This window comes from Colius striatus, chromosome 1 (assembly GCF_028858725.1).
Source record: "Colius striatus isolate bColStr4 chromosome 1, bColStr4.1.hap1, whole genome shotgun sequence".
In the NCBI taxonomy this organism is placed as follows: domain Eukaryota; kingdom Metazoa; phylum Chordata; class Aves; order Coliiformes; family Coliidae; genus Colius; species Colius striatus.
In genome coordinates this window covers 117,529,088-117,546,736 of record NC_084759.1, presented here as the reverse complement: position 1 = coordinate 117,546,736, position 17,649 = coordinate 117,529,088, and the positions used below count along the sequence as shown (strand labels likewise).

At 42.3% G+C, this 17,649-nt stretch overlaps 1 protein-coding gene across 15 annotated transcripts in view; it reads left to right on the top strand.

The window, feature by feature from the left end:
* Positions 1 to 17,649, top strand: part of ST3GAL6 (ST3 beta-galactoside alpha-2,3-sialyltransferase 6) — a 94,551-nt gene that overhangs the window by 1,766 nt on the left and 75,136 nt on the right. For 5 of the 15 annotated variants that reach the window (XM_062004604.1, XM_062004459.1, XM_062004421.1 and 2 more), the window contains exons 2-4: positions 1,062 to 1,271; positions 3,874 to 3,947; positions 12,235 to 12,338. The exons of 1 other annotated variant lie outside the window; for it this stretch is intronic. The gene's annotated coding sequence lies outside the window, so the exon portion shown is untranslated. Of the gene's footprint in view, positions 1 to 1,061; positions 1,272 to 3,873; positions 3,948 to 6,045; positions 6,362 to 6,630; positions 6,784 to 12,234; positions 12,339 to 17,649 lie in introns of those variants that run through there. 9 more of the 15 variants (XM_062004449.1, XM_062004430.1, XM_062004475.1 and 6 more) reach the window with 4 other exon arrangements.

Here is a 17,649-nt window from a genome sequence, read left to right as displayed (position 1 = left end):
ACTACCTCCTGTCAGGTAGTTGTAGAGAGTGATCATGTCTCTTTTCCAGACTAAATGCCTCCAGTTCCCTCGACTGTTCCTTGTCAGACTTGTTCTCCAGACCCTTCACCAGCTTTGTTGCCCGTCTCTGGACATGCTCCAGTATCTCAATATCTTGCAGTGAGGGGCCCAGAAAAGTATTTGAGGTGTGGCCTCACCAGCACTGGGTACAGAGAGACAATCACTTTGCTGGTCCTGCTGGCCACGCTATTTCTGATGCAAGCCAGGGTGCCATTGGCCACCTGGGCACACTGCTGGCTCAAATTCAACTGGCTGTTAACCAGCACTCCCAGGTCTTTTTCCACCAGGCGGCTTTCCAACCACACATCCCTAAGTCTGAGGCATTGCATGGGATTGTTGTGGCCCGAGTGCAGGATCCATCACTTGGCCTTGTTAAACCTCATTAACAAGTGGCCTCAGCCCATCATTCCAGCCTGTCCTGGTTTCTCTGAAGAGCCTTCCCACCCTCAAGCAGATCTACACTCCTGCCCAGCTTCGTGTCATCTGTGAACTTACTGAGGGTGTACTGAGACCCCTCGTCTAGGTCATTGTTAAAGATGTTAAACAAAACAGGCCCCAGCACTGAGCCCTGGGGAATATTCTGGTGACTGTCTGCCAAGTGGATTTAACTCTGTTCACCACCACCCTCTGGGCCCGGCCATCCAGATAGTTTTTCATCCAACTCAGAGTACATCCATACAAGCCATGGGCAGACAGTTTCTCCAGGAGGATGCTGTGGGAGACTATGTTGAAGGCTTTACTGAAGTCGATGAATGCCACATCTATAGCCTTTCCCCCATCCACTGAGTGAGTCATCTTGTCATAGAAACAGATCATATTAGTCAAGCAGGACCTGCCTTTCATAAAGCCATGCTGACTGGGCCTGAACTTTAGTTGTTCTGTACCTACCTCATGATGGCACTCAGGATGATCTGTTCCATAACCTTCCCTGGCATGGAGGTTAGGCTGACAGGCTATTTCCTCAATACTTAGTCCCTTTTCTGATTTCTGATCTTTGGCAGCAGAGGACGCTATGAAGCTACTGAAACTCTGTAAGGGAAGGAGACCTCTGAGCTGTGCTCTCTTCTGCCATCAGCTGGAGGAGAGGATCCTTGATGAGTCAGGAGACCTGAGCTACCGGAGACAGGAGTAAGGGAAGGAGTGAGTGTGTCATTATTTTCAGGAGAAATCTGTGGCTGAGGGAGAAGGGCACTACCGTCTTCTGGGCTGTGGTAAGTCTGCTTAATTTTGGTTGTGCTAAGCAGCTCTTTCCACATTTCTTTCTCCAGGGCTGTCTCTGATACCTCAATTTCTTCTTGATATTGCATCCACTGGATTTACCTAAACATTTTCATGATAACCATTGTGCATTGTGTATATCTGTGCTACTTACTGTAGTAAAGTTCTACTTTTTTAGTAGATTTTGTAAACACTAATGGATAAAAATACGAAAATGCTGAGGCCAAAAGACATGTGAAGTGCATTCATACTAGTGAGCAGTTAATGATATTTTTTTCAGTATTAAATTGCAACCTTTGATTGGTAACATCTGGTAATTCAGCTGGACAAGACCTCTGGAGATCCTTGGTCCAACCCCAGGGGTCCGCTTTGGATGAGACTGTGCAGGACCTTCCTAGTCCAGCTGCATTTGGAAAATCTCCTCCATCGTGCTTGGGCTCCTGCCCCAGCACTCCACCACCCTCAGCAGGAAGAATTTTTGCTTGTATCTAGTGAGAATTTCCTTTACTGCAATCACATTGTCAGGTCAGCGTCTTTCTCTTGGTGCTGAGTCTTAGAACCATGGCTGCTTTGCAGAGTAGGATTTCTCCAGCTGGACACTGAAGCACATTAGGCTGCACTTTCTGGTGTAGGTGTCGAGGTGGGACAGAGTGTAAACTGCTCCTACTCCTCTCACCTTAACTCCTTAGAATCACAGAATGGTGGGGTTTGGAAGGAACCTTTAGAAATGATCCAATACAACCCCCTGCCAAAGCAGATTCATTTAGATCAGGTCACATGTAAATACATCCAGCTGGATTTTGACAGCCTCCAGAGAAGGAGGCTCCACACTCTCCCTGGGCAACGTGTGCCAAGGCTCTCTCACCCTCACAGGAAAATAGTTTTTCCTTGTGTTTTTGTAGAAGTTTTTGTGTTCCATCTTTTGTCCATTACCCCTTGTCCTGTCACTGGAGACAACAGAAAAAAGTGCTGCCCAATCCTCGTGACATACACCTTTTAAATACTTGTGTTAATGAGATCTCCCCTTAGTCTTCTCTTCTCTAGGCTGAACAGCCCTAGGAGAGTTTAAGGTTGGAACTTCAGCCAAGTACCATACACTTTCCCTTTGCAGCAATGCGAATGGTGCGATTAGCAGACAGGGCTTCAAAAATGGCATCTGGCACAGGAGAGATACTTTGTAGCCCTTTTTATATATATACAACCAAATTGTGCTGGCTGATAAGAATAACATTGCAGAGAGTAGCTCCAGCTTCCTTTGCAGTATTTGAACTAGTGTGCTTCACCTCATTCTTTTAGCTTACAAGCTACACGACTTACTCATGTAGGTGAGATGCTCAAAAACTCGACAGTGATAACAGGCAAGAAAATGGCAGCTTACATTTTGATCTGCATTTCCATTAGATAGTGTTGATATGAAGGATGGGGGCTTTCAGCTTGTATGTGTGCTGTTGAATTTCTATACTCTTCTGTTTTGTTATGAATACAAAAGAAAGAGGAAAAAGGCACCCGGAGCTTAGATCAAAGCCAAAAGGAAACCTTGGAATTGGATCTTGCATTTGATTGAACAAAAACGAAATCTGAGGAAATGCACCTTTCTCTTTTTTTAGGGGGCTAAGTGAAATTCCAAGGTTCTGACTTCCCTTCAAATCTCCATGTCAATTTTTTAGAGTCTGACTGAAAATTTGAGATGACTTAGAATATTGCATCACTTAGTGAGTCATCCACTTTCATACTTGCGTATGTTGTGGTAGTGAGGGTCTTGTGGTGGGTTTTGTTTTGAATGACAGTGAAGCCGTTTAGGTTTGCTTTGTAGTCAAAACCTACAGATGAAAACGAGTATGGTACTGGAGAAGGATGTAGGGCTACAGTGATTTTAAGATTTGAAGAACTTCTTTCTTATGTAGAGTTTTATGTAAAGTGACCTCCAACGAAGAAAGAATATTGCTGACTTTCTTTGTTGTTATTTAACCTGTACTATGAAAGGAGTTCTGAAGCTTCTCTGCCGCTTGTATTTAGATGCTGCCTCCCTTGGTTTTCTTTTTTTTTTAATGAGAATTTATGCACAAAGAGGTTATTAACAAAAAAAAAAAAAACCCAAGAGACACTGCACGTTCTAAAGTGGTGAAGCATGATCAGGTCTGATTCAGACTTAGACAGGCATAATGCTTTCACTGAAGCTGTTTGATACTTTTGTTTTGAACACTGAATTAATGCAGTAGCTTATCAGAAAATTGCAAGAAAAAGGTTCATTGAGAATAGAAAATTTCTCCATCAGGTTGGCATTTCTATTCGCAAGTTAAAAGAGCCAATCTCATCTAGTTTATCACACAAAGCCTTGATTGTGAATTCAAAGTGATGCTGAGGGCTTGCAAAGTTGGACAAGTACTCTTGTTTAACAAAGATTGTCTCAAAGGTTTTGCATGACAGTCTGTGTCAGAGAAAGTAAAAGCTTTGGGGACTGAGCTGAAACAGTAGGTGATGTGAAGATTGTAAAAGAAAGGTGGAAACCTTTCCTTCTATATCTGTCATCTCAGTAATTTGTCTGGATGGCAGGTTCACAAGAATCCTCTTTTCTTTTTCTTTTTTTTAATGCAGGATTGATTGTCCTGAGTATATGAAGGAGGGATAGGGTAACTAGGAGCTGCTGTGCTGAAATTGCTTCAGGCTAGGTAAGAGAATTGCTCCTGGAAGGTAAGAGAAATTATGAAATGCCTTAAGAAAGCCTTTCTTCCACTAATGTTTGACCACCTTTACAAAGTTAATAAAAGATAAGACAAAAAGTGAAATGTAGTGCAGCCTAAAGATGGTGAGTCCCCCGGAGAGGTTTGCACTAACAATCAGGCCCTAAAGTGTGCTGCATGCAACCACCTCTGGAAATGTTCTAGTACTCCACGTCAGATGCTAATATCTTCCCTGTGATGAGAGGTCTGTCTGTTGTTTTCCCACTTCTTCTGCAACCTTCCTTCAGTTCTGCTTTCAGATTTGCCTTCACCTTTTCCATAAAACATCAGGAATTTCCCCAAACCACAGCTATTGCATATATGGCTTTATCAAAGCTAAAAAGCCAAAGCATGACCTCCCTCCCAGGCTTCCAGGGAAGGGAAAGAATGAGCAGAAGTGATCTATGGAAGTGGATTTCCTATTGCTTTCCTTGTACCAAAATCCAGGTCAAACATACTACTGCCCTGTCCTAGTGTAATAATTGATTTTTTTTTTACAGCCACTGCAGCTGTTTATAGAAACTAAATTTAATGTTTACTGTTATGAAAATTCATTCAGAAGCCAAAATACACAGCCTTCGGTCTTCCTTGGTATAATTGGTACGCTGTTTATGGTTTAAGCTAAAAGACTAGCTGAGTTAACTCACAAGTCTTAAGAGAATTATGTCTGCAGCTATTTCTAAGTAACCGACATACACTGTAATGGGCAACTCTGTAGAGCTCCAGAGATTTATAATCATTTAAATGCTTCTGTATAACTACAGGACTAAGCTTTGAACTTGTAGATCTAAAATCATGAGCTTATGCTCCCTTAAGTTCAGCAATACCAATCAAGAAGCCTTGGTTCTGAAGGTGTCAGAACACTTTACATTACACATTTTATCATGGTGTAAAATAAGATCTTTCCCACTGCCACAAGAGACAGATGCTATTTTTTCTTTTTACTGTGACTGTGATAACTGCAGCAACTTGGGTTAAAAAAGCTGCAGTGCTTAGTATCTTGTGTGTCTATAAGCGTTCCTGGTGTAAGGCGTGGTGGCAGGATGAAGCTATGTTCTTAGATCCTAGTTCATCTTTAATCAACTGCACTAAATTGTCTTCACACCAGTAGCTTTTTAATTGTCCACCTTTGTTTGGCACAGCTTGCTACAGTTTTCAGCTTTTTTTAAATTGGGGAATCTCACACTCTGCACTTGCTGATCAGACTTCTGTAAAGCACTCATAATTGAACAGCATGTAGTATTCTTGCTGGTCCCAGTCTCCAGCAGTGGCCCCAGGCTTACATCTAATGATTTGCCCGGAGCTTAGTGTGTGAAAGGGTGCTTTCTGGGAAGCTCTGTTCCAAGCTCAGAGGATGCCTGCCTACTTCACGGCTACCCAGGCCAGCAGATAAGGAAGCATATGTGCTCTGTGGAGACAGTGGAGTGGCTGCAATGGCTTCATGGTGACTGATGGGTCTGCTGCGTTGTGGCTTCCCCATGCTCAGGCCATGGGAAGTGTTAGCCAAAGGGTCTCTTCCAGGAAAAGAAGCCACTGACACTGAGGATGTTGGTCAATGTGTGGAGAAGCAAGCCTTGTCCAGGCTCTTCAGCTGTCTAGAAATCCCTCAGCCTGTGATTGTCTATGCAAGCTCTGTGAACACTGCTGTGTGGTCATGAGGCTATCAAAAGGAAAAGCTGCAGAGGTGCATGTGCAAGAAGAGATGGTAGGAGGGAAGGTGGGAGGTCCTCTCAGAGCAGAATTGTGAGAAACTCAGCAAGAGGTTCCGTTTTTTGTACAAGTGCACAAGAAGCATGATTAGATGTGGGCCAGTGGGACTTGCCACACTCCCCAAGGCAGGAATGGTGCTGAGAGGTCAGGTTCAACCACTGTAATAAGTACAAGAACAGGTTGGCAGTGTTGTACTAAGTACAAACTGAGCAAGCCAAATCCAAACGCATATGCCAGGGAAGCAGAAGAATGAGGTATGATACTTCTGCTGGACATTCTCCCAGACTATGTGTGGTTTTGCTTTAGGTATTTCCTGTGTGGTTCAGTTAATGATTATCAATAGAACTGTCTTCTAAATGCTTGTTCAACCTCACTTGAGAATTTTCTGCAGCTAGAATATCGTTCAGCAAGGAGCATTGTGGTCTGTAGGGCCTGTCTAGAACCCAGCTTCTCTTAGATCTTTCCTGAGTATATGACAGTGCAGAATTGGTTTTGTCCATGCCATGTCTCTCCACCAGGGTGGAGAGTCCTAGACCACTAGCTCTTGGATGGGGACCACTGCTGCCACGTGCAAAGTATGTGTCAGGAACACATTATTTACCTGTGAAATTCACGTATTTCTCAAGTGAAACACTGTGGCTCTTCATCAACAGGTTAGTGGATTTTTAAATTAACCCATTATCTTGAGCAATTTTTTCTTCTCTCAAAACTCTAAGCAACAAAGAACAGTGTTTTGTTACTGTGTGCTCTTGTATCTGTTTTGAAAAAGATCACCTTAAAAGGGCAGTCAATAAATAACCTGGCAGCACCCTGATATTAGTCTTGCCTAAGAGGAATCACCATCTGTTGAATCACAGCTTTCACTTCCTTTGTTGGCTGAGTTTCCTAATCTTTCATCTCACATTAGTTTTTCTGTGGACAGGGCAATGTCACCAAAGCAGAAATACTCACAGCAGAGATGAGTCTCAGGACCACAGGGGGACTGGGCTGGAATGGAGAAGTGGAGTGGCTTCTGTACAATTGGCACACATTAGAGGAGAGAGGACAGCAAGGGCAGAGATCAGAAGATTCTGAGGTCAGTTTGTGACAGTTAGTTTGCAAACTAATGTTTTTAAAATGCTCATTTTCTCCAGTGGTCTGAACTACTCCAGGGGAGCTCTGTTGGGTACTGTGTGGCTTGCAAGGACTGAAATGGATTTAAGGAGCAGGCCAGCATATTGAAAGCCACAGAATCAATTTATTGCTGATACTGGTGTCTGCCATGAACTTACTCCATATGGTTCCTTACCAGAGATCTCAAAAATGCTGATAAGGTGTAGAATGTTGTGGGGCAGCTGCACCACCTCAGCATCAGACTTCCTTTTTTCTCTACTGATGTAAATCAGCCTTCTTGCCAGAGCATGCCTTGTCATGAGTTCAGTGGAATTTCATTGTCTTTTGGGCTTTTAAATGCAACAGACTGTAGTGAACAATACTGGATCTCAGCACTGCAATAACTTCCTCTTCTGGGTATTATTTCAGTTTTGTTCTTTTTCAGTGTAATAAACCCCAAAGCACTGTCCCAATGTCTTCATTCCCCCATTCTTCAAAACTACCTTGAAAGTCCCTGGCTAGACTATCATATGCTCATCACTGGTTTTCCCCAAGGGCCCTTTTTCTTGTGGAAACATAAGTCCTTAGGGTTGTTGTCCTGAGTTAACTTTTTATAAGAGGGCTACTCTTACTTGTGGAAAACTCCTGCAACTTTTCCTCTCCCACAAGTTTCAGACTTATCCTCTCTTCTGGACTTACTTGTTTTCCGTTAATGTAAGATACTGAGCAGTCACAGCAGCACTGTGCCCACTTCATGAAGAAGCAGAATGTATTCCTCTAAATTTCTTAATAAGAAGCCCTGGAGATGGTCTCTTGTTTTCACCTATCAAAGGAAGATGCAAGAGGATGGTTTGTATTTTTAAAACAAGGGGCCATGTGAAAACCATGGGACATAGGGCCCTGCCTGCCTTTGTTTATTCTCAAGATAGGCTGTCTCTTAGGTTATAAATTTGAGTTGCACGGTATCAAAATGCATTTAAAAACTGGGCTTTAATCCATCAGTGTTTTCACAGTCTCAAACAGATAAGAGGCTACCTCTGTGAACTGGGGAAAGTGGAGGACAACAGGCATGATGCAGTAGCTGAATAGTTGTTCCATTGCCTCACTCTGGTGTCAGCGTGACCCTTCTCTATTGTTGCAATCCATTCCTTTCTCAGTTTATATTTAGCTATAGGAAGTAAAGGAGGCGATATCAGACATATGATATGAACCTATTCTAGATCGGGTCCTGTAAACTTGTAAAGCATTCTTTGAACTCTCTGAAGTAAAAGTGAGTTATTGTTAATACTAGCATAGCATTTCTCTAGATAACTCAAAAACGTATCAATGTCAATACTGTCTATTCATCTGTGGAGCTGTGGAAGATCTTGCTCTAAAAATATACTGATTAACTCCTGTCACATTTTCAGGGGAGTTTTGTCACAGGTTTCCAGCAATATTATGCACTGAATGACTCTGAGGTTTTCATGAAAACTTGAGCATTTTAGAGAACGTACTTTTAGAGAATATACTTTTGTTGAATAATCTCACAATACAGGGAACAGGCAAAGTTCTAAAGTTCTTACAGTTTTTAAACTGATTGATTTCTCGCTAATTTGAAGTCAATGTTTTGGATGTGGGCTCTGCAGCTCAGTTATTTCAGTCATACTTTTGTAAAAGACAAATTATTGAAACTGTTCGACAGTTTTATGTTTTCATATGTTTTCAATTTTCCTGTACACTTTCTGGTATCGTTTTTTTACAAGTTATCCATAAACTCACATAGCAAGATACAGCTTACTTTCAAGCAGTTTGATATGTTTGATTGACTTTTTCTGTGCTGAAGTCTTTAAATATAAAAAATGTCTCAGCACATTTTTCAACCCTTCCTGGAAGTGCTGGGAGGTGAACTCTTAGCAGCTGTCATTCATTAGCTTGAGCAGTTTCTTTGTTTAAAGTACAAAACCCTTGGATTATTCTGAAGGGGAGACCTACTAGATCTCTGAGAGCTTTGACTATTATTTAGTATGTTCAGAAACCGTTGAGAATCAGTGGTTTACTTGTTGGTTTTGTTTTGTTTTTTTTTTTCTGAAAGTTTTCCCTGTAATTTGTGGGCATAGTAACAGATTGTTTTGTCTCCGTATCTCCTTCCATTCTTCCAAATCTAGCTCCTGCCCCACCAGAGGGTGATGAGACAGCTAGTGGTGATAGTGGTTCTATGACTGGTGACCTGGTATTCAACATATGGCCTACATGTGGTTAGGGAGGGGGTTATTCTATCACAGGAAAACTACCACTCAGCAGGCTTAAATCAAGCAAAGGCAAGAACCTTTTTACATAGCACAATACAAATAAACTATGAGATTGATGGGCACAGGGTGTTACAAAGGACAAATACGTAAATGGACTCAAAAAGGGAACTAAAGAAAATCATAGAAAGGCTTTTAAATGCACAAATACAAAACCAGCCTCTGTCTCTGTCTGTCCCTGAACAGCAAATTACCAGATCTCTAATAGGATATGTTAGAGGAGGAGTCAATCTTGCCCTGTTTTTCTCTACTGTTTCCCAAAGTACCCATTATTGCCCACTGTCAGAGGAAGGAGACTGGCTTTTTGTAGATTTGATCTGATTCACTGTGGCTGTCATTATGTCCCTATACCAGTGAAACAGGGGCAGGATTCATGGCTGAGTAGACATTTTCTAGTGTGCAGAAAAAAAAACCCCTCATGTCCTGAGCTGCACCACAACCTATTCTCAGTTTATGAATGTGGAGGGTTAATGAGCATAAACACAACCCCTTGCCCTGAACACATTCCCTAGACTAAAGGCAGAAGTGCATTAGATCCTGCGATGATTTGAGAAGAAAAAGTAAAACAGCTTCAAGATATTCTTAATTCTGTTGTGGCCTTGCTTGATTAGCCTACAAATATTTGGGAACAGCAAGAAAAATGCAGGCTTTCAGTGTGGTCCAAGGCCAAGAACATAATCCACGGTTTGTCCTTAATCCCATTGAGAATCATCTCAAATGTTTCTAGTGTTCTTGGCAGGGATATTAAATTACAAAATCTATGATGCTTGCCAGAGACAGAAAAAAGAAGATTCACATTTGTGGCAGTGTGCTTCCACCACTGCCCCCTAACCTGAGCTTTATTTCCCATAACCCTGCTCAAGTGATAACCACCAGTGGCCATCGTAATGGATGCATCTGGTCATATTGGCTGCATCTGGCTCAAAGTGGATTCAGAGGAGACAGATAGCAACTCAATAGCCAAGGGCTAATTTGAGCAACGCATCCACCTGGCCACAGTCCTGGTCAGTGTCCAAATCAAGCCAAATTTGGAGGACACTAACATATGTAGTTGGTATGCAAATATGAATGAGTCAATTATCTTACTCCATAAATATTGGACAACTCAGGGCTTGTTGAGCTCTACAGTAATGGGCTGCACACCAGGATCTTGCCTTGAGTAGGGATATCTCAAGGTTACTTCTCGAGGTTGAGAGTCCTTATGTCAAATACTCAGTAAGTTAATTGGAGTAGAAGCACTGAAACTTTGAAATCTTAGCAAGAATCTTTGAAATCAATATAAAGGACTGATTGAATATATATAATCATAGAATGGTTTGGGTTAGAAGGCGCCTTTAAAGATCACCTGGTTCTGACCCTCCTGCCATGGGCAGGGATACCTCAAAGACCCATCCAACCTGGACTGTTATAGTGATGGGGCATCCACAGCCTTTCTGGGCAACTCAGTGCCTCACCATCCTCACAGTAAAGAACTTCTTCATAATGTCTAATCTAAATCTACCTTCTGTCAATTTGGAGCTGTTACCCCTCATCTTATCACTACATGCCTCTGTAAAAAGTCCCTCTCTGACTTTCTTGTTGGTGCTTTTATTTACTGGAAGTAAGGACTCCAATTACTAAATGAAAGTACTCTAAGGTGTCCTTGGAGCCTTCTCTTCTCCAGGCTGAACAAGCCTAACTCTGTCAGCCTGTCTTCAGAGGAGAGGTGCTCCAGCCCTCTGATCATCTCTGTGGCCCTCTGGACTTGTTCCAACAGGTCCATGTCCTCCTTACATTGGTGACCCCAGAGCTAAACACAGCACAGCAGTTGGAGTCTTATGAGAGTGGTGCAGAGGGGGAGAATCTTCTCCCTCAACCTGCTGGCCAGGCTTCTAATGCAGCCCATTATGTGGTAGGCCTTATGGGCTGGAAGCACACATTGCTGACTCATTCAGTTTTTCATCCATCAGTTCCTCCAAGTCCTTCTCTGCAGGGCTGTCCTCAGTTCATTCACAGCTCAGCCTGTATTTGTGCTTGGGATTGCCCCAACCCATGTGCAAGACCTGGCATTCAGCCTTGAATTTCATGACACAAACTTTTTACCAAATCTGGGGCTAGGTCTGGATCCAGGTGCAACTTAATTCTTCTGAAGGAAGGAGTCTAGAATGCAAGAGTGTCCTTCTAGAACCTCATGGCTCAATGGGTCAATTTCCCTGACAATTTTGTGTCACCATATCCTTTATGCCCTTGTGTACCTTGCCATGAAATCTTTTTAAACCACTGTCTCATTTACTATTGAACTTTAACTGACTGTCTTATATAATGTTGCTTCTCTCTTACAAGTAAGTGCATAACTCCATCCATGACAAATGTAAAAGCAGTGCTCCTGGTTTAAGCTTCTGCAGGAGCAAAATACTATGTCAATATGGATGATTACTTTGAAGAAACAAAAGAGTGACTTCTCTTTTACAGTAATCCCTTCCAATTAGTTCCCAGTACTAAAATATGCACTGTTTCATGCCTGGTAACAAATCAAGGAAGTAAGTAAAGGCAACTATCTTGTTAGTATATTGAGCTTTTCTTTTATGGAGCTAAATGTACTTCTCTGTCTCATTTCCAACTAAGGTTGTGACCTGAGTTCCTGAATTCTTTTTTTTTGTTTGTGTATCGGAAGGAACTTGAAGAACATAGTTGGATTGCATCAGATTCACTCTGATATAACCAAAGGCAGAGCTGAAAGATTGGCTTTTTTGTTAAATTTACCGGAAGAAGGTACCCACACCACTGTAAAATCCCCAATTATACAAAGAGTTCCAGGGAGAGAGAGTTGGAGAACTGTAAGGTCTTGTGCATGTATGTCAAGACTCCCTTGAGAATTACATGGAACTCAGTACTTGCTTTATTTATCAAGGTAAAAGGACTTTCACTTTCTGTCTGGACTTTCACTAAAAAGTTTTTCACAAGAAAGTTTCTAGAGTGAATCTTTGGCTGTCTCTGATGAAAATGTTATGCTAAGGTACTTTCATGGGAATAAGCTCCTCACTAGAAAAAAAGGCATTTACAGACTAATCATTTATTTAATTGCTATTAGGAGATTTTCATCTTACGTCAAACATGTTGACTTGGATGCATCTTCTTCCTCTTTTTTCCTGCTCTCTGTCCCACAGGACTGCTTTTCCAGGGACTGCAGAGGAGTGTCTGACATTCTGAACCCTTGCAGGCAATACGCTGGTTGCTTCTGCAAGAGATAGAAACAGCAACGATTTACTTGGTAACACATCTGAGTTTTGTCACTCTCTTGGTATTCTCTTTGTCATGCTTTAGGGCAGAGCTGTCCTTAAGATCAATTGGAGATTTAATTTAGAAATTCCAGCTGTAGCTTACCCAACCTGGTGGCCTTCTTGGCATAATTGGCTGGCTAGATGAGGGGAAAGCAACGGATGTCATCTACCTTGACTTTTGACACTGTCTCCTGTAACATCCTCATCAGAAAGCTCAAGCAGTGTGGCTTGGATGAGTGGACAGTGAGGTAGATCAAGAACTGGCTGAATGACAGAGCCCAGAAGCTCGTGATCAATGGCACAGAATCGAATTGGAAGCCTGTGGCCTGTGGAGTTCCACAGGGATTGGTTCTGGGGCCAGTCTTGTTCTAAATCTTCATCGATGACCTGGATGAGGGGACAGAGTGTACTCTCAGCAAGTTCACTGATGACACCAAACTGGAAGACTGTCTATTTCCCCAGAAGGCTGTGCTGCTATTCAGCGGGATCTCGACCAGCTTGAGAGTTGGGCAGAGAGGAACCTCATGAGGTTCAACAAGGACAAGTGCAGAGTCCTGCATCTGGGAAGGAACAACCCCATGCACCAGTACAGGCTGGGGACTGACCTGCTTGAGAGCAGCTCTGCAGAGACACACCTGTGAATCCTGATTGGTAATAAACTAGCCATGAGCCAGCAATGTGCCCTCGTGGCCAAGAAGGCCAATGGCAGCCATCAAGAAGAGTGTGGCCATCAGGTCAAGGGAAGTTCTTCTCCCCCTCTACTCTGCCCTGGTGAGGCCTCGTCTGGAGTACTGTGTCCAGTTCTGGGCTCCCCAGCTCAAGAGGGACAGACAATTTCTGGAGAGAGTCCAGCACAGGGCCACCAAGATGATCAGGGGACTGGAACATCTTCCATATGAGGAAATGTTGCAGGAACTGTGGCTGTTTAATTTAGAAAAGAGAAGAATGAGGGGTGATCTTATTAACATTTACAAATATCTAAGTGGTGGGTGTCAGGAGGTTGGGACATCCCTTTTCTATGGTATCTAGAAACAGGACAAGGGGTAATGGGATGAAGCTGGAACACAAAATGTTCCAGTTAAATATAAGAAAAAACTATTTTACTGTTCAGGTGAGGGAGCCCTGGCACAGGCTGCCCAGAGGGGTTGTGGAATCTCCTTCCTTAGAGGTCTTCAAGACCCTCCTGGATGCATTCCTATGAGACCTGCTCTAGGTGGACCTGCTTTTGCAGGGGGGTTGGACTAGATGATCTCTAAAGGTCCCTTCCAACCCCTTCCATTCTATGATTCTATAAAAATGCACATCTGAGAGCATACCAAGGGTACCTGGATGTCCGCTTATTGGTTATTGATTTAAAATAAGGGGAGTCTGGGATTCAGTCTCTGGATTTTTTTAGTGCCTACCCCATTTGGGTCCATTGATGCTGTGATTATGCACATAAGAAATACTGTGGTTCCACAGAGCTGGTGACAGTATTTTATTGCCATGCAATTCAGCACAGGTGCCCACAAGTCCTTCTGGATGGTGCTGTACTTTGCTGGTGCCACCCACTCCACAAGTTTCCTAAGTTAGTCACAACCACCACAGAATCAATCTCTTCTGTCAGGTGTGGGTTGGCTGAAAACCACTTTCCTTCATACGTTAGACAGTTGTGCTTTTCTGTGGTGGTAGGAAAGGGTGGAGGGAAGGAAGCATTGCCCTCAGAGCTGCTTTCATGCTTATCTTTCTTGCTTCTTTCTTCATCTGGAGGATATTTATGTCTGCCAGCTATGACTCACCTGTGGCTGTGTATCTTACCTTGCCAAGCTGATTGACTTTATTGAGCGCTTAAAAGACCCATATATGCTGTTGCATTTGCATCAGATCAGGAAGCCTCATCCTGTATCACATACGCAATTGCAGCCACAAACAGAAAACAGTAGGTTTTTCCACTTGTTACTCAGCTTTTGATAACTATAAATGTGAGACAGCATCTAGCTTGTAATCTTGACACTTTTTGCTGCTCTGTTCAGCTGAAACAGCTTGAAAGAGCACTGAAAGTAGAGGGAAGGTGACAGGCAAATCAAATACATGGAGGAACAATGCACACTCTGCCTCTCTGTTATGAAAAGGTTTTGGAAAGTTTTGGAGGCATGAGGCTTCTTAAACACACTGCACATTTTTCAGAGGAAGCCAGACACATATTCAGGGAAATGCCACTGGCAACATTAAAGTTGCTTAAAAAGTTAACAGCACTGCTTTCTAAACATAAACTTCTCTTCCTTTTAGTTATAAATCACTAGTTATTTTCATCAAAGGGAAATGGGGAACATCAAAAGGAAATAGATAAATTTTTCTTTTTAACCATATACTTTGTGACTTTTTTTTTCCTGTTGAAGATTGACTTGACCTTTTGTTAAAACAATACCACAATAACTAGTTAGATTGTTAAGTGACAAAGCAGTAGCATTGGCAGAGGGAAGAAAATTGAGGTTTCCCACTTGTAAAGTGTCAAAAACGTAGGTGGCTGAGTGATAGCCTAGTCAGCTACATTCCATACAGTAGCTATTTTGCCTTGTGACCTCTGTTTTCAAAACCTTGGATGCTTAACTTATAATATATCTGACTGATATGTAAGCTAAATATGAGCCAGCAATGTGCCCTCATGGCCAAGAAGGCCAATGGCATCCTGGGATGCATCAAGATGAGTGTAGCCAGTAGGTCAAGGGAGGTTCTTGTCCCCCTCTACTTTGCCCTGATGAGGCCTCATCTGGAGTCCTGTGTCCAGTTCTGGGCTCCTCAGCTCAAGAGGGACAGGGAAGTGCTGGAGAAAGTCCAGTGCAGGGCCACCAAGGTGATCAGAGGACTGGAACATCTTTCATACGAGGAAATGTTGCAGGAACTGGGGCTGTTTAGTCTGGAGGAGACTGAGGGGAGATCTTATTAACATTTACAAATATCTAAAGGGTGGGTGTCAGGAGGTTGGGACATCCCCTTTTTCTATAGTAGCTAGCAACAGGACAAGGGGTAATGGGATGAAGCTGGAACACAAAAAGTTCCACTTAAACATAAGGAAAAACTATTTCACTGTTCAGGTGAGGGAGCCCTGGCACAGGCTGCCCAGAGGAGTTGTGGAGTCGCCTTCCTTGGAGGTCTTCAAGACCCACCTGGACATGTTCCTATGCGATCTGATCTAGGTGAACCTGCTTCTGCAGGGGGGTTGGACTAGATGATCTCTAAAGGTCCCTTCCAACCCTACCATTCTATGATTCTATGATATCTAAGCAAGTGATGCACATTTGCTGAAAAAAACGTACCTTTCAAAGTCTCTCTGTCAAGGCATTTAGACGTCATGTAAACTCCAGTTCTTCGATTGCCATGTTTGCTGAGCACCTGTGAAGGTGTATTGACTGCAGAGGACAGCCATTTTGTATGCCTGTACTTCAAACAGCGATTTGTTGGCATTGTAATGTGTGTGATTAAAATGCAGAAATAGTTGTGTACATCAGATATTTGAGGCTAAAGTAGATCCACTAAACATACTGAATAATTAGCTCTACTGAAATTGGAAGCAAAACACACCTCGTTTAAACAAGAAATGCTGGCCTTTTTACTGTGTACAAGATGAAAAAAAACCAAAATTAAGCCTTTTAATACAATTTCAGCTAGGCTTGAAGTCCTAAATGAAAGAAAGAAAAAGAAAAACGACACAAATTCAGCAACCGAATTCAAACCCACCAGTAGGTTCCAAACTCAGGATGGGAGGACCGAGGCAGTGGAGCCCAAATCTCTTTTTTTTTTTTCAAATAAGAGGAGAGCCTTACTGAAAGAACAGAGGGATAACATAGCTAATTTGCTTGTGTTAATGTCTTTCAACTGAACAGAAGTTCTAGTTGACTGGCCAAAATGGACTTGTATTAGGCGCTAAATAGGATTTCAGGACTTCAAGTTCGTTTTCTTTTCCCTCTAGAAATTGTGGTAATCACCTATTTTCTCCTTAGGAAGTAACTCTGCAATCATACTCTCTGCTTCCTACATTACATTGTGCAGATTTGCTAGAAAGCTTTCCTTCTAAACTTCTTGCATATTGTTGCATTGCTTGGTGCTGACATGAAATTAAATAGCAGTAGTTTGGGACTTACACTGTTTTGCCTTTTTGTTTGTTTGTTTAGGTTTGCTGTTGTTGTTCAACTGGAACATAAGAGGTTCTAAAGAAACATAAGGAAAAACTTCTTCACTGTGAGGGTGAGGAAGCATTGGAACAGGCTGCCCAGATGGGTTGTGGAGTCTCCTTTTCTGGAGACATTCAAAACCCACCTGGACAAGTTCCTGTGTGACCTACCCCAGGTAGTCCTGCTCTGGCGGAAGGGTTGGACCAGATGATCTTTCGAAGTCCCTTCCAGCCCTTGAGAGTCTGTGATTCTGTGATTATTGTTTCTTTTATTATAACAGCCTGGATAGTATCTGGGATGCTTTAGCTGAGAGGAAACTGGTCATTCATGCTTTTTTTATTATCATTTTTGAGGAATGCCAGTCAAATCCTACTAATTGTAAAATATTAAACAATGATTAATAAACTCTTTGGACATTATAGGTGAGTCCTGCTTCATATGACCTTCTGATGAGCAGGAGGGCAGTTTAAGAACATTTTCTGAATGTTTGTTAATGCTGTGAGCTTTGATATCTGGGAGTTTTGCTATGTGCTGCACCTTATCAAAACAGCTTAGTTTCCTGTTGGCAGACTGTACACCTTTAAAAAAACCCAACATTGCTAACCAGAAATGCTTTTCATAGGATTTTAGATAGAATTTGTTCACTTCTTGAGCCTCATCTTGAAGGGTGCTGAGGACTGGCAGCCTTGATTCCTACTGCTGAGTGCTACTTCCCCTAGGGACTTCTGAAAACTAGCATAATGTCTTTCAAGCTAAGTATCAAAAAATATCTGGATGAGTCATTAGGTAGTAAGCACTCTGAGTACTCAGCAAGTCTTCCTATTCTGCATTTATGCAGCGTGTAATATTATAGGGAACTAGATCTGAGTGTCTTATGAGCTATGTAATACACTAGATATTAATAGTAGTCATAACTAAGTGATATAATTAGACTGCTTCTGATCTCATCAGAGCCATGTTTCAAATCTTGTAGAGCTGAATGTAGAAATCTAGTCTCTAGACCTCATCGTTCCTTGTTTGAGCAGCAGGACATCCATTGCAGTAGTTATTCTGTGCTATACACAGCAGTTCCCTGTGAAGTTAAATAAAAACGGTAAGATGGAAAAAATAAAGTTGATGCAGTATGTGATGTTTCATTTGCTTAAATGGC